This window comes from Schistocerca serialis, chromosome 3 (assembly GCF_023864345.2).
Source record: "Schistocerca serialis cubense isolate TAMUIC-IGC-003099 chromosome 3, iqSchSeri2.2, whole genome shotgun sequence".
NCBI lineage: Eukaryota > Metazoa > Arthropoda > Insecta > Orthoptera > Acrididae > Schistocerca > Schistocerca serialis.
Genome location: NC_064640.1, coordinates 686,110,945 through 686,127,946, shown reverse-complemented (window position 1 = coordinate 686,127,946; position 17,002 = coordinate 686,110,945).

The window sequence follows — 17,002 nt, the reverse complement described above, 5'->3', positions numbered from 1 at the left end:
TCTATTTAACAAAAAGCTTTTATTGTTCTTTGCCTATAGTTTACATTAATTCTTTTAACTCCTTCTCATACTGTAAACTGTTAACTTCGTGCACTGAAAATTCTTTATCTATTTCTAGACAATTTACATCACCTTCGATACGTCAATATAAACATGAGAAAGCATCTAGTACCTTATTTTCTTCACCTTTTATATATTTTCTTTCTAAAGCATATTCATGCAAAAGTACGCCCCACATAACGACTTACTGTGTAATGACTTATTCGTCATTAGAAGCTTCAAGCCTCTATGGTCCAAATAGACCACTACATTATGTCCATAACATAAATACTTTAATTGCTTTACCACCTGTACCACAGCCTGTGTCTCCTTCTAAGTTGTATAATAATTTCTTTCATATGCTGTTAGAATCCTGATAGCCATTTCAAGGGGTACGTGATGTTCCACACCACTTTCATTATATTATTGGAATACTTGACATCCAGTTCCATACCCAAAAGCATTTACTGTCACACAAAATCCTGTACTTAAACATGGATGTCATTGTATTTGCCAATTACACAGATCCCTCTTAGTAACTTACCATTCCTCATGACAGCTGTCACTCCTCAACATAGAGACCCCCAATTTTAATAATTAATTTAGGTCCATGCAGTTATTATGTGAATAGGAGTACAGCTACGATAAAATCCGATTAAACCAAGGAATGACTTCAGCTGTTTCTTGTTCCTAGGTGAAGGATCGCTTTTTATAGCCTCTATCTTATTTGTATCTGGGCGAATATCATGATGGATTGCTTTATCTCACTATCAAAAAATGAACTTTTGTAAACTTAGTGGTTACGACCTTAGCAGTTAACCTTTGTAAAGTTTCTTCTATTAATGTAACGTGCTTACCCCAAGTTGTAGATACCATTAACTTGTTCACTTGTTACAAGGAATCGTGGACGCTACCATCTACTCCTGCTCATCTCCCAGATTTCTTTAGGTAACAAACTGACTTGTCTACCGGCGTCTAGTATAAAATCTGTATGCTGATCCCCCGATAATCTTCAGTAGAAGGGAAATGACACTCTCGTCTCCCAAAGAAGTAGCATCCATCATAAAATCCTTAAAATCTAAGTATTCTAGTCAGTATGATAACATATCAATGAAGTTAATCAAAGAGTGCTCATATGAGTTGAGTTCTATCTTAAGTTATTTGTGTAATCAATCTCTTATCAGCAGAACATTTCCAGACTGGCTAAAATATGCTGAAGTTAAGCCTCTTTACAAGAAGGAGGATAAAGAGATACCATCAAACTATCGATCAATTTCACTTCTGCCGGATTTCTCAAAAATATATGAAAAGGTTGTGTTTAAGCATCTCCTTAAGTATTTGACTGCAAATAATATATTGTCCGAGTCACAGTTTGGATTTCTTATGAGTTCTGATATAGAGAAAGCTATTTACACTTACAGTGAGTATGTACTTAATTCATTATATAATAAGTTAGAGGCTAGTGGCATTTTCTGTGACCCATCAAAAGCCTTTGACTGTGTGAACCACGCCATTCCCTTAAGTAAATTAAAGTATTACAGTGTCACTGGCAGTACTACGAAATGGTTTGAGTCTTATCTAAGAGGAAACAAAGGGCGTCATTGCGAAATACCTGTGCAGTAAGCAGTCAGTCTTCATCTGATTATGAATTAATTACATGTGGTGTTCCTCAGAGTTCCATCTTGGGTCAATTGCTTTTTCTTGCGTACATTAATGACCTCTCGTCTGTTTCATTGCCAGATGCTAAGTTTGTTTTGTTTGCAGATAATACAAACATTGCTATAAGTAACAAGTCAAGTACAGATTTAGAAATAGCTGCTAATCAAATTTTCAATAACATTAATAAATGGTTTAAAGCTAATTCACTCTCATTAAATTCTGAAAAGACCCACTATATGCAGTTCAGAACCTGTAAGAGATTTCTTTCCAGCGTGTGTATAACATATGAAGATGTGCAAATCGAAGAGGTTGACAGTGTTAAATTTCTGGGATTACAACTTGATAATAAATTCAGTTGGGAAGGGCATACCACAGAATCCTTAAGCGCCTAAACAAGTCTGTATTTGCAGTGAGAATTATGCCAGATGTAGGAGCTATAAATATAAAAGAGCTTGCATACTTTGCTTACTTTCATTCTATCATGTCATACGGGATCATATTCTGGGGTAACTCATCAAAATGAGCAATAGTTTTTAGTGTGCAAAAGCATGTGATATGAATCGTTTGTGGTGTAAATTCAAGAACATCATGTAGAAACCTGTTCATGAAACTTTGTATTCTAACCACTGCTTCTCAGTATATTTATTCCTTAATGAAATTTGTTGCAAGTAATATATTTCTATTTTCAACCAATAGCTCAATACATAGTATCAATACAAGGAATAAGAACGATCGACACTTACCTTGGTCCAAAAAGGGGTCCTATATTCAGGAACACACGTTTTCAATAAATTGCCAGCAACCATTATAAACTTTGTTTCCAATAAAGCACAGTTTAAACAAAGTTTGAAAGACTTTTTGATAGGCAACTCCTTCAACTCTATAGATGAATATCTTAACAGAAACTGTTAGGCCGAATTAAGTGAATATGTCTGTTAGATTTCAGTTTTGACAGCTCTTTGTCACAACAGTCAAGATTAGGTATTTTGAGTATGATAAATTTATTAATAGTGCATAAAATCGTTTCATTCTGACAGCATATTAATTCAGTAAATATTAGCTGTTCCAGTTTACTGTAATGTACTCATATATTCTGACAGTCTCCTGACAAATGATCAGGGTAGTAAGTATTATATTGAATTGTTTTATGTTTTTTATGTTATACTTTCTGACATGTTCCACACCTACAAGAATCACCTAATTTTTTGGGTCTATGGAACGAAAACTAAATCTAATCTAATCTCATCTTTGTACTATAGGTGTGGATATTTACATATTATGTGACAATCAGAAGCTGTATGAAATAATATTCCAAATTATTCGCAAAATGCAATCAGCATACAAGTTTACCCAGTTGTGACATATGAAAATTTGTGCCGTACTGGGACCTGAACCTGTATTTTTCACTTATGACGAGTACTCACCTTAACCATTTCGGCTATCTGTGCACGCTCCCCAGCTCCCTCTTAACCTCCATACGTTACTGTCCACTTCCTTATGTCGCAATTTTATGTACGTCTTCCTTTAATCTCACAAAACTACTTGAATCCACTACCACAAAGAATAGAGACCATGTTTTTCGTCTAATGCCCCATCCCACCTTATGATACTTAAGCATAAATTGACGATCAGCAGCTGTGAGCTTAAAGGCAGACGAGAATAGGACTGAGATATAAGGAAGTGGACAATGACATACGGAGGTCTGGATCGGGCTAGGGAGCGTGCAAGGATCACAGAAATGATTAAGGCGACTGCTCGCAATAAGCAATTTTTATATTTCACAATTGAGTAATACATGCCTACCCATTGCAACTGATGTCATGAAATTCGAATTCAGCGAATAATTTGGAATAATATTTCGTACAGCTGCTGATCATCAAATCATTTGTACACTGTTGAGCAAAACATTATGACCACCTGCTTAATAGCTTTATTGTCCGTCTTTGGAACGAAATACAGCACTGATTCTACGTATAAGGGATCCGACTGTCTGTTGGTAGGTTTGTGGAGGTATGTGACATTACATATCTACGCACAGGTCATATAATTCGCGTTAATAACCGGCTGCTGATCAGCGTACGCGTTGATGGAACCCGATAGCGACCCAGATGGGTTTCATAGGACTTACATCAGGCGAATTTGATCACCGAGAACTTCAACGTGAGTTCGCTATAATGCTCCTCAAATCACATAGCATGGTTCTGGCTCTGACTCACGGACAATGACACTGGTGAAAGATGACTTCGCCGTCGGGGAAGACATCAAGCATGTAGGGATGCAGATAGTTTGGAGTTGTCATTGTGTCATAGATTACTATCACAGATCCCATGCAAGCGCTGGAGAATGTCTCCCATAGCATAATACTGTTCCCACCAGCCTGCGTCCTTGGCACACTGCACTTTTCGAGCCACCTCGATGTACGATGAACGGTGTGCTCCGAAACACTTGTGCGTGCACCAGCATTATGTTCTTTCGACAGAGATGCGACAGATCTCCATCTATCCTACTTTACAGAGTAGAAAAGTCTCCAAACCCCATGTTCTGTGAAGAGTAGGGGACGTCCTACCATTTAGCTCCTAGTGGTAGTTTCTACATCTACATGGATACTCTGAAAACCACATTTAAATGCTTGGCAGAGGGTTCACCGAACTACCTTCACAATAATTCTCTTAATTGCAATCTCATACAGCACGCGGAAAAAACGAACACCTTTATATATCCGTGCGAGCTCAGATTTCCTTTATTTTATTATGTTGATCGTTTATCCCTATGTAGGTCGACGTCAACAAAATATTTTCGAATTCGGAGGAGAAAATTGGTAATTTAAATTTCGTGAGAAGATTCTGCTGCGAGGAAAAACGCCTTCCCCACAACATTTTCTACGTGTTCTTTCCAATTTAAGTTGTTCGTAATTGTAATTCCTAGGTATTTAGTTGAATTTACGGCCTTTAGATTTGACTGATATATCGCGTAAACGAAGTTTAGCGGATTCCTTTTAGCACTCACGTGGATGACCTCACACTTTTCGTTATTTAGGGTCAATTACTATACAGATATCTTTTCTAAATCGTTTTGCGATGTATTTTGATCTTCTGATGCCTTAACTAAATGATAAACGATAGCGTCATGTGCAAAGAACTTAAGACGGCTGGTCAAATTGTCTTCTATATCGTTTATACAGATAAGTAACAGCAGAGGGCCTATAACACTGCCTTAGGAAACGCCAGAAATCACTTCTGTTTTACTTGATGACTTTCTGTCAATTACTACAAACTGTGAAATCTGTGACAGAAAATCACGAATCCAGTCACATAACTGAGACGATATTCAATAATCGCGCAATTTGATTACAAGACGCGTTTGTGGTACTGTGTCAAAAGCCTTCTGGGAATCTAGAAATACGGAATCGATTTGAAATCCCTTGTGAGTAAAGAGCTAGTTGTGTTTCACTGTCCTTCTATCTTTTCCCGTAGGTGCTTACGACAGTAGCACGTGAACATTCGACCAGCTTCGCCGTTATCGAGATACTCTTTCACAGGCTCTGCGTAATAACAATCAGCACTTTCCATAACGAGATTTTAACTCTGCAGCGGAGTGTGCCCTAATATGAAACTTCTTGGCAGATTAAAACTGTGTGCCTGACCGAGACTCGAACCCGGGATCTTTGTCTTTCGCAGGCAAGTGCTCAATCAGCACTTTGTCAATGTCGCTTATGTCAATGGATTTCCCCATTCGCAGCCCATAGCTTCGCTATTGTGATCCCCCGTCCGTGTCAGCTCCGCTTACATACTTTTGTTACCGCGTCATGTGCCCGCAACGCCACCAGATGGCATCCGACGTCGCGGTGGAGAGTGGTCACAGTGCTTAGGTTTATCAGTGTATCATAAGCCGAGACAGGGTATACGACGAAAACAAAATGGTCTCCATTCCTTGTGGTTGTATCATTTTCCCTGAGCGAAAATCAAGTAATGTTGCAAGCTTAGAGAGAGACATACGATATAAGGGACAGCGGCATATGCCGGCCGTGGTGGCCGAGCGGTTCTAGGCGCTACAGTCTAGAACCGCGAGACCGCTGCGGTTGCAGGTTCGAATCCTGTCTCGGGCATGGATGTGCATGATGTCCGCATGTTAGTTAGGTTTAAGTAGTTCTAAGTTCTAGGGGACTGATGACCTCAGAAGTGCTCAGAGCCATTTTTTTTTTTTTTTTGGACAGCGGCATATGGAGGTTTAGGTCGGGCACAAATAGGTGAAATGCTTAAGGCCAGCGCTCCTGATACGTGGGAAGGCCGGTTTCGAGGCCCAGTCCAGTACAACTTTTCATATGTGACCACTGGGTAATACATCTATACCACTGCAGCCAATGTCATGAAGTTCGTATTCAGCGAATAATTTTCAACAAGAGTAGATGTACGAGGGCTATTCGGAAAGTAAGGAACGATAGGTCGCGAAATGGAAACCACAGTTTGCTCCTTATCTCCATAGTCGCCGATCCGACTTAGACGTTTGTCGTAGCGGCCTACCAACTTTCCAATACCTTCGTTATAGAAGGCAGCCGCCAATGCTTTCCGCCAATTCTCTACGCTGGCCTACAGTTCGTTGTCGGAGCCAAAATATTGTTTTCATAGCCAGCGGTTCATGTGAGCAGAGATGAAAGTCAGAGGGAGACAATTAAGGGCTGTATTGCGGGTAATCAGACATTTCCAATTGAAAACGATGCAGGAGCATCTTCATTGCCCCTGCAGAATGTGGCTGAGAATTGTCTTGAAGATGAATTCGCACGACAGTTATGTAATGTTGGATGCATAGCTTCAGGCGAAATTTCTCACCAGGCCCTCGTACTTGGCGGGAGACACTATTGTTCTAGGTATCTTTATGTGCTCCCTGTGTATTCAGATCTAAAAAGAACGATGTAATGCGATCGACGGGCGTACTAGAGACACAGCCCAACACACCTGTGCATAACTTCATGGGATTTTCACTGTGGTTTCCATTTCGCGACCGATCGTATCTTACTTTCCAAATAACCCTCGTATTTCAGCCATTTCTTAATTCAAAGGCTGTTGACCTTGATAACTCAAAAAGGCGATTCTGAATCAATCATGAGTTTGTGAAGGACCCACCATTCAGACAGCCTGGTCAGTGTCCATAATGTCCTGTATTGCAACTATGTCATGAGTTTGACTAGACGTAGCATTACTAGCTTGACCCTGACCACCATCATTTCTACCCTCTCTCCGATAATCGTTAGAGCAACCCATATTATTATTATTATTATTATTATTATTATTATTATTATTATTATTATTATTATTATAATGGTTATGATTATTGTTATATTGCCCATCGCAGAGAGTACGTTTTTGCATATGGCATCCATCATGGATCGTTCTACCTTATTCTCTGATCTAAAATTACTGTAGTAACTCCCGTGGTCGCATTGATTTTTTCTGCTGTACCTTCGGATTCTTCCCTTTCCATTACTCGACCATCTGTTGTTGTCATTTACTCGTACTTCCGCCCACTTAGGCGTTATTGTTTCTGTCTTGTCTTTGTCTCTGTTAATGGAATATAACTGATCTGACAATTCTAACAGAGGTTGGGGTTGTGTCCGCCTCTCACCAACTAATGTTTCCATTAATATATTCGGCAAGTTGTTTATAAGTAGTTTTGTTAAGTGTAAGTAATTTTCTGGTTCATATAAGTGTATAGCTTGATTGAGGTGGAATTCAAATGCCTTTTGTAAGTTCCTGTACCCACTCCAACTTTCATTGTACTGGGTGATCAAAAAGTCAGTATAAATTTGAAAACTTAATAAACCACGGAATAATGTACATAGAGAGGTAAAAATTGACACACATGCTTGGAATGACATAGGGCTTTATTAGAACAAAAAAGAACAAAGTTCACAAAATGACCGACAGATGGCGCTGGAGAGCAAAACGTCAGTGACTGTGCATGACAATCGTGTATAAAAGGAGCTGTAATGAGAGAGAGGCTCAGATGCACCAGGAGTCGCAGCATGTTGACGTTACCTGAAAAGGCGCTTTTAGTGAAGCTGTATTATCAGAATGGGGAATGTGCTAGTTCAGCGTTACGATCCTATCGCCATAGGAAGGGCATTCGAACGGCTAAAGGTCCGTTGACAAATGCAGCTGTGGCGATAATGATTTCGAAGTTCGAAGCCACGAGTTGTTTAGACGATAGACCCTGTAGTGGCCGACCGAGCTCAAGCCGTAATGCTGCTGAGACATTTCAGGAAGAAATGGAGACTGTAGTGGGTTCGTCTATGAACGGGGAAGTCAGCGCTCGTGCAGTCGCACGTCGCACCGGCATTCCATACACTACTGTTTGGTTGGCAATGAGGCGTACCCTCCGATGCTATCCGTACAAAATCCATCGGCATCATGAACTGTTACCTGGCGATTTAGTGAAGCGGAGGGCATTTGCGGTGTGGGCGTTTCAAAAGATGGCGGAAGATGACAATTGGTTGAGTAACGTGTTGTGGACCGACGAAGCTCATTTCACGCTCCGAGGGTCTGTCAACGCCCACAACTGCAGAATTTGGGCTACCGAAAATCCTAGAACTGTCATGGAAACTCCATTGCACGACGAGGAAGTCACGGTATGGGTTGGATTTACCACAACTACCGTTATCGGGCCATTTTTCTTCGAGGAAATGCGTGATTCTGGTTTTGTAACTGCTACCGTGACGGGTGAGAGGTACGCCGATCTGTTACAGAATCGCATCATCCCCAGCCTGGCTGATAAACACCTGCTGGAACGTACGATGTTTATGCAGGATGGCGCTCTACCCCATATTGTTGACGCGTGAAAGATCTCTTGCTTGCGTCGTTTGGTGACGATCGTGTGCTCAGCCGCCACTTTCGTCATGCTTGGCCTCCCAGGTCCCCAGACCTCAGTCCGTGCGATTATTGACTTTGGGGTTACCTGAAGTCGCAAGTGTATCGTGATCGACCGACGTCTCTAGGGATTCTGAAAGACAACATCCGACGCCAATGCCTCACCATAACTCCGGACATGCTTTACAGTGCTGTTCACAACATTATTCCTCGAATACAGCTATTGTTGAGGAATGATGGTGGACATATTGAGCATTTCCTGTAAAGAACATCATCTTTGCTTTGTCTTACTTTGTTATGCTAATTATTGCTATTCTGATCAGATGAAGCGCCATCTGTCGGACATTTTTTGAACTTTTGTATTTTTTTGGTTCTAATAAAACCCAATGTCATGTCTAGCATGTGTGTCAATTTGTACCTCTCTATCTGCATTATTCCGTGATTTATTCAGTTTTCATATTTATACTGACTTTTTGATCACGCGGTATTTCTGAGGACCAGAAAGCTCAAGCCTGTTTCCTCTGTGCATTTTCAGACCAATGTATAGCTTTAAAAGTACGAGTAAAATCCTCAGCAGTGGAGAAACTACTCAAATTTAACATCACCCATTTCTTTCAAGTGACTGATAATAAACCTTATGCTCCTAGAATTATCCAGAGATAAAGGTAGTGCTCTGTGAAACGATTTTAAGAAGGTAATAGGTTGCACAGACCCCATTGGTTTGAAATGAGGAAAATGTTTACGACTATTTTTCGTTCCTACCTTTAGTTCTTCCACTAGGTCCCATCTACCACTATCAGACTGGCACCTCTGCTCATGGTTTGGATTGGAGTTTAATGACCTGTGGAACGATGAATTATTTCCACTACTGTCATGTGAACTGCTCTTATTTTTGCTACGTGGAGTTGGAGTTAACGGGTCAGAGCTTACAGTAACTCCTGTTTCTTCTGTCTGAGAAACTAACTTTTTTTACATGTAAGTCATCCTGTTTCAACTATTCTGCAACCCATTTCTGAGTTTCATCAAATTTATAGTGTACCTTTTACTAAGACCCTCAATTTATTTTTTAATGTGGTCATTATTCCACACCACTTTCGTGCCTGACGTCTTTAGCAATAAATTTATCAACATTTCTTGGGGCTCTCCAGCTTTTTCAAATTCAGCAGGAAGTGTCGATAGTCCACTTAATTACCCTTACTGCAATTATCTTATTCCTAAAGTTCTTCATACTTAAGATTCAGTACCGTTATCGTCTTGTTTCAATCTTCTTCACCATCTTTAAATCCATTCTTTAAATCTCCCTGACTGTCTCTTCTCTATCCTTTATGGCTTCCTCATGATCCTAATTTGCTCCCTCTCTATCTTCCTCCTGACCATTTTTAACTTCCTATTGTCAGTTCACCCAACAGTTTTTAAATTTTCATCCAATTTGATAGATCGAAGCGGGAACATCTGGTTATGGCCGATACATGTCAGTCGTGCAGTGAGCCGACTTTACTGTCACACCCACGCTCAACGTTCAGGATGCAGGTTATGATGAATGTGTGGTGACGGAAACTAATAAAGCACACGTTTGCTCTAAATGTATTTATTCTGCTCAAATGAGTAAATGTACAAGTGAAATCCGATTTCCACGTTTAATAAACAGCAATCGCGATAATGCTGTTTGCGTAACAGTTCCACTCGATCACTGATCCCGGAAGGTTTACTCTCCTTGGTGACAAGCGCGTCGTCCGATCGCTTGAGCGCGGAACAATGGACGCGTGTCCGGTACGAAGCGAACTTCCTCTCGATCGCGGGGCGCCATGTATTTCGCGGACACAACGAAGCGAGGAAAACGAATGGAGAACGCCAAACTAACTTCCGCACGCATCGATGTGGAGCACGCATTAAGCTCGATCCACGTGGTCCTCGGATTGCAGTTACAAACTAGGATTGCAGTTACAGACTATGGAAAATCGCGTCTGCACTATACGGAGGCTCAGTTTCCACTGCCGTTGGTTTTTGCTGACCCGCGCCCGTGCGCGCCACACATTGCCAGAATTTTTCCAGCCGCTAAGCGTTTCAGTCCGGAAGCGCGCTGCTGCTACCGTCGCAGGTTCGAATCCTGCCTCGGGCATGGATGTGTGAGATGTCCTTAGGTTAGTTAGGTTTAAGTAGTTCTAAGTGTAGGGGACAGATGACCTCAGATGTTAAGTCCCATAGCGCTTAGAGGCATTTGAACCATTGCCAGAATTTCGCCTATCGGTAGGTATGTGCGCTGACGGATACGTGACGCAGCTAACAGGCTGGCAATGAGCGGGTCTCGCACGTGACATCAGCAGGCGTTTCTGACCGGGCGCGCAGTGGGTGTGTGCTCACGCAGCTGGCAATAGTGACAATATGTTGCAGTCCTGGCTGTGAATTGTCCGTAGTAGAATGTGGCTGGCCTCAAGGCTGTAAGTAACATGAGCAGATGTCGCCTCGAGGAAACACTAAGATAACAAGATAACAAGATAAAGCATTCACGAATCGCACTGTCAGATGTTCATTGACAAACTTGGTCGCGGAAGCACGGAATAGGATTCAATGCAGATTCGTCGCCTCGGCATAGCGGAAGCACAGAGATCACGCTAAGCGTCTATACTCGCTTGAGTGGGCCTATGGTGTAGTCGCGTGAACACGGTCCCCAGTACTGCGACGAAGAAGCCCGGCGGCGCGGAGGTCGACGTCCGCAAGACCAGACACCACGCATTCATATACGAGTAATTGCTGACATCAGCCCCAGTTTAATTCCATGCGAATTTGCCGCGCAGTCCGAGGTCCAGATTTCGGTGAAATGTGCCGTATGTTTTTATTGTCAAGCTATTTGCGGCGGTAAGAGACAATGCCTCGGCCTTCTGGCGGTTTCTTTGCATAGATCGGTGAAAAAACAGACCGATTGGAACACGTGTCGGCAAGGTACTTCACACTGCCGGCCTGTTACGTTACGAAGAGACACCAGGATACTGCACTGGAGCCTGGTGCATCTAGGCCCGGCTGCAGCTGGCATTGGGTGCGAGAAGGGGGGTCGACGCTTCGTCGCTTCGTTGCCGAAGCGGGCATCGTACCAATAAAAGCTGCTCGGCTGCTGATCTGACGTCGGTGGGGTGCCGTTGGAACGACTTGTGGTACATGGACTATACTCTGTTCATCATAAGAATAAATCTGGGGTAAACAAACACAATCGCGATGATTGTTAAAAGCCGTTACGCTCTTGGCAGTAGGTCCCACTTACAAATTAGATATCTTATTGCTACGTTACGTTAAATGAAATTTTAAAATTCTAATGTATTGGTTGAAATGGCTCTTAGCACTACGGGACTTAACTTCTGAGGTCATCAATCCCCTAGAACTTAGAACTACTTAAACCTAACTAACCGAAGGACATCACACACATCCATGCCCGAGGCAGGATTCGAACCTGTAACCGTAGCGGTAGCGCGGTTCCAGACTGTAGCGCCTAGAACCGCTCGGTCACCCCGGCCGGCTGTAATGTATTAACAGCCATCAACACTTTTCTTAATCACATATTAGTTGTGCAATTTTTAGTTAAAATGCCGTGTACAGTCACAGTCTCTGTACTGATGTGCTATGATTATCGCGCTGTTAATACTCACAAGGGAACCTCCCCATCGCACCCCCCTCAGATTTAGTTATAAGTTGGCACAGTGGATAGGCCTTGATAAACTGAACACAGATCAATTGCGAAAACAGGAAGAAGTTGTGTGGAACTGTGAAAAAATAAGCAAAATATACAAACTGAGTAGTCCATGGGCGACATAGGCAACATCATGGACACCCTGAGCTCAGGAGCGCCGTGGTCCCGTGGTAGCGTGATCAGCTGCAGAACGAGAGGTCCTTGGTTCAAGTCTTCCCTCAAGTGAAATTTTACTTTCTTTATTTTTGCATAGTTATTATCTGTCCGTTCGATCATTGATGTCTCTGTTCACTGTAATAAGTTTAGTGTCTGTGTTTTGCGACCGCATCGCAAAACCGTGCGATTAGTAGACGAAAGGACGTGCCTCTCCAATGGGAACCGAAAACATTTGATCGCAAGGTCATAGGGCAACCGATTCCTCCACAGGAAAACACATCTGATATATTCTATACGACACTGGTGACGGCATGTGCGTCACATGACAGGAATATGTTGTCGACCCACCTAACTTGTACACTTGGTGAATGGGTAAAAAGATTCTTCTACCTTGCCCGATTTAGGTTTTCTTGTGGATGTGATAATCACTCCCAAAAAAGTGATGAAAACATAAGAGTTTGTCACATAAACTGAAAATAAAAAATTAAACTTTTCACTCGATGGAAGATTTGAACCAAGGACCTTTCGTTCCGCAGCTACTCACGTTACCACGAGACAACAGCGCTCCGGCGGTCCCAGTGTCCTTGATGTTGCCTATCTTCCCATGAACTACTCAGTTTGTATACTTTGCTTATTTTTTCACAGTTCCACACAACTTCTTCCTGTTTTCTCAATTGATCTGTGTTCAGTTTTTCAAGGCCTGTCCACTGTGCCAACTTATAACTAAATCTGAGGGGGGTGCGATGGGGAGGTTCCCTTGTCAGTATGAAAATGGCTGAGGCTGTTTCCTGCTCCGTAGTGAAACATGCGGGTGGAACACAGTTAAAAAAGGACGAGAAATTGGTTGCTCTTAATTTTCTTCTGAAGTTTACAGAAAAAAATCGGCTTTGAAGTTTTCCGACGGGCTGTATTTGAAACAGTGGAGACTTAGGACCACGCTGGATGTATAGCGGAATCGATAGGGTAATGGATTGTGAATTTCGTGCAGCTCCTGAATCATTGGTTCACGTTATGCCTTGGCCATCCTTTTTTTTTCTTCCCGTTTGAATGTTCAAATGTGTGTGAAATCTTATGGGACTTAACCGCTAAGGTCATCAGTCCCTAAGCTTACACATTACCTAACCTAAATTACCCTAAGGACAAACACACACACCCATGCTCGAGGGAGGACTCGAACCTCCGCCGGGACCAGCCGCACAGTCCATGACTGCAGCGCCTGAAACCGCTCGGCTAATCCCGCGCGGCTTTCCGTTTGAAATACCTACATCTAGTAACTGTAAAATTCATCATAATTTTTGACAAATAATACATTTCTAATTACATATTGCACGCGAAATTCCTGTTTCCATTTTAAGTACGAATTCTTAATTATCGATATTTTATGAAAGATTATTAATCTGCTTAAACTGAGAAAACATAACAATTTAACTGTGTATGACAAAAACGAAAAACCAAATAGTCTTTATTTGGATCATGTCCATGGTTTTACACCACACTTTTAGTCTCACACGAACCAGAGTGATAAGTGTAGAAACATGCAAAAGAATCATTTTCACAGCACCTGACACACCATACAAATGCTACATTTTTACATTTGCCACTGCACCATTACAGTATGAACGCAACAGATCTGATCTGGAGCCAAGTTAAGGGATTTGTCGCGAGAGATAACAAGAAGCTGCCAGACGTACTCGAACTAAAGCACGTAGCTCTTTCACATGTTACTGCCGGGCCGTGGCGGGATACAGAACGGCACGTCATAAAAGAAGTGGAGAAAATGCGGCGCCTGGGTGGCTTCGTGGATTCTGTTGCTGATCGACTCGTTAGCAACTTAGCAGATGACAGTTGCAGAACTGAACCGTATTTCTCGGGTTCGAATAAGGAAGAAGAAATTACGAGGCGACTGACTGTAATTAATACCTTCAGTGGCTTCAGTATTCAACAATACGGCGAAATTCCTGCAGTACGCTTATGCATCATACGTAGCTCGCTAAGAAAAATTATCCTGTGTTTAAGTTAGGAATTTTCTTCACTCCTGTTTGTAATTAGAATACTATGTTAGGTCACAACGAGCTCACTTCATGCTTTCCGTCTGGTCACCTAAGAACCATGCACCAATGCTGGAGTTTTGGCGCATATTATTTCATTCTCTTTACAACTTAAATGACATTCGAAGTTATATTGGTTGTTTGCTCGTCTCTTTTTGCAACTGCAACTGCTCACATCATTGCAGTTTAGTTGGCTCAGCTCACTGGCCAGTTCTGTCCAAGTTAAATGCGCCGGTAAAGCTGTAGTCCCGCATTATCGCTCAATCTATGTGCGTGACACACAGCACAAAACATATTCTTATGATCGCGCATCACTGTACTGGACGCAGCGTGGCTTCCGCTCTACGTGAAATGAAATCTCATTGATTCAAGCAAACGCGGAAGAATACGTGGTATGAAGTTTACATCAGCTTTATTCTTATCATGAACACAGTATCGGAGCGAACGGCTGGCACTTCGCTGCCGGTTATGCGAGCCGGACTTTTTTTTTTTTTTTAATTCTCATTTTGTTCATTTTCGTTCGTTGTACGTGCTCGGGGCGAACGTCATAAGACTTGTTCGTTTTTGATCGGTTAACTCAGTTTTTTTAATAAAGAGGGTTGCTAACCCTCTGACCGAACACGCTGAGCTACCGTGCCGGCGCAACCGGATCGGTGGTAGCAGGATCGGCTGTCGCTAGGCGCCTGCTGCCCTCTGCCGTGAGTGCGCCAATCGTCAGGCGCCTGCTGCCCTCTGTCCGTGAGTGCGCCAACGTCATGCGTGCTGAGTGCTGCTGCCTGGACGGCCAAGTTCTAAACTAGGTGGTGCAGGTCTGCGTCAGTGCCGGTGGCTGCGCGATACGCGTGTCGCTTCGCAGCCGAATTCGCGGGTATAGCACGTGTGACGCGACACGACACTACAGCGCGACGCGCAAGTTCCGCACATGTCGCGCGGATCCAACGCATATTGACACGCGTACACGTATTTGCACGCGCCGGTTGACGACGCTCTGCGCTGACAGAAACGAAGCGCGCGCACACTGTAATCTTCCTCGAACGATTTTACCGAAACCATTCAGTAAAAATATTTCATTTTTACATTGCTTGTAGCGTTATATGTCAGATTCGTGACGAAGTGCTCATAACCTCGCTAATGGTTATATTTATTGTGGTATACACATTTTAGTAAGACGCTACTGAAAATTCGAAAAGTTTGCAATGAAAAATAGGAGTCGCTATGATTTTGCGTCTGGTGCGTATTACACCATATGTTGCTGCGTAGCAAATTTAGCTAACATGTTGAATTTTTGTTTAGACTTGGGAGGAGGTCTCTATCTGCCTCCGATCTCGAGAAAATGGATCCTATGTAGCACGCTCACGTCCGATCTCACGCCCGCGAGAATGAAATACAACATCTCTCATATCTCCTAAACCGCTCGAGACATCGAAACGAAAGTTTGGCGAATGATAGCACACAAGGTGGAGAGTATTTTGCCAATTCGTAAACACACGGAACTTTCCTATTTATGGCGATATGTCAGTGCTTATACTTCCCTTTCCATTTTTTTTTTACTCCAGTGACTGTAACTTTTTAATAGTTATCGACAGCTAGCGAAACAAGAGTTTCGTAGTATGAAAATAAACATGAAATTTCTTCTCTTATGTTACTGCAAACCGACAGTATGAGGTTTCTCGTAAGCTCTTGAGCTCTGTGATTGCCAAGTATTTGTTTAATGAAGCACTCTGTTTCAGAATTATGTCGCAATAACTTTGATGAGTATGTGTAAATTATACTGTTTTGGCAAAGAAAGAACAATTAAACCTGCTAACAAGAGAGATGTGGCCATTACTCATAAATGCTGATGCTTCTTCGAATGAGAAAAGGTAAACAACACGTACAAAAATAAATTGCCAATTCCTTTGTTATTTTGGCTGAATCACCGTAACCCATCGTATTTTTAACACTGAGCGGCTAGAATGGCAGCTTACCAAAGGATTTTACTCCTTCTCTTGATCTGAGCAGTATTAAAATAATGATGAGTGTTTCTTCAGGCGGAATGATAGGCACATGCCAGATGCTGATTACTCACTTCCGGCTTGCCAAACTGACAATGTGTGATCGCGAATAAAATAGTTGCTACTGAGAAAAATAAACAATTGATCTGTCTCACAACAGAATGGTCAGTGTATTGTCAGCAGCGGAGGATAATGCGCGCGACAGAAATGCAGAAGCTAGCCATGTGTGCCTTGTGACCTGAAGTTCGAAAAACATTGTCATGAAAGTATATCTGCCATTGTCAGCAGTACATTTCAACAAATTAAATATATCTAATCACCACACTCTTTTAGGATATTTCTACTTTCGTAATAATACCGACCATTTTTTTTTTCATTTGTTAGCCTGTTGCATAATTAGTTTATTAATGCTGATAATGTTCGTGCAACAACTGAAGTGCTTTTTCTCATCACGGCGAGCCAATTAAATAAAACATTATTATTTGTGACTGCTTTTCGACTGTTTCTAACTTGCAGTGGAAATATGATGTCCACATGTACATATATAGTGTCTCATATTACATCCAC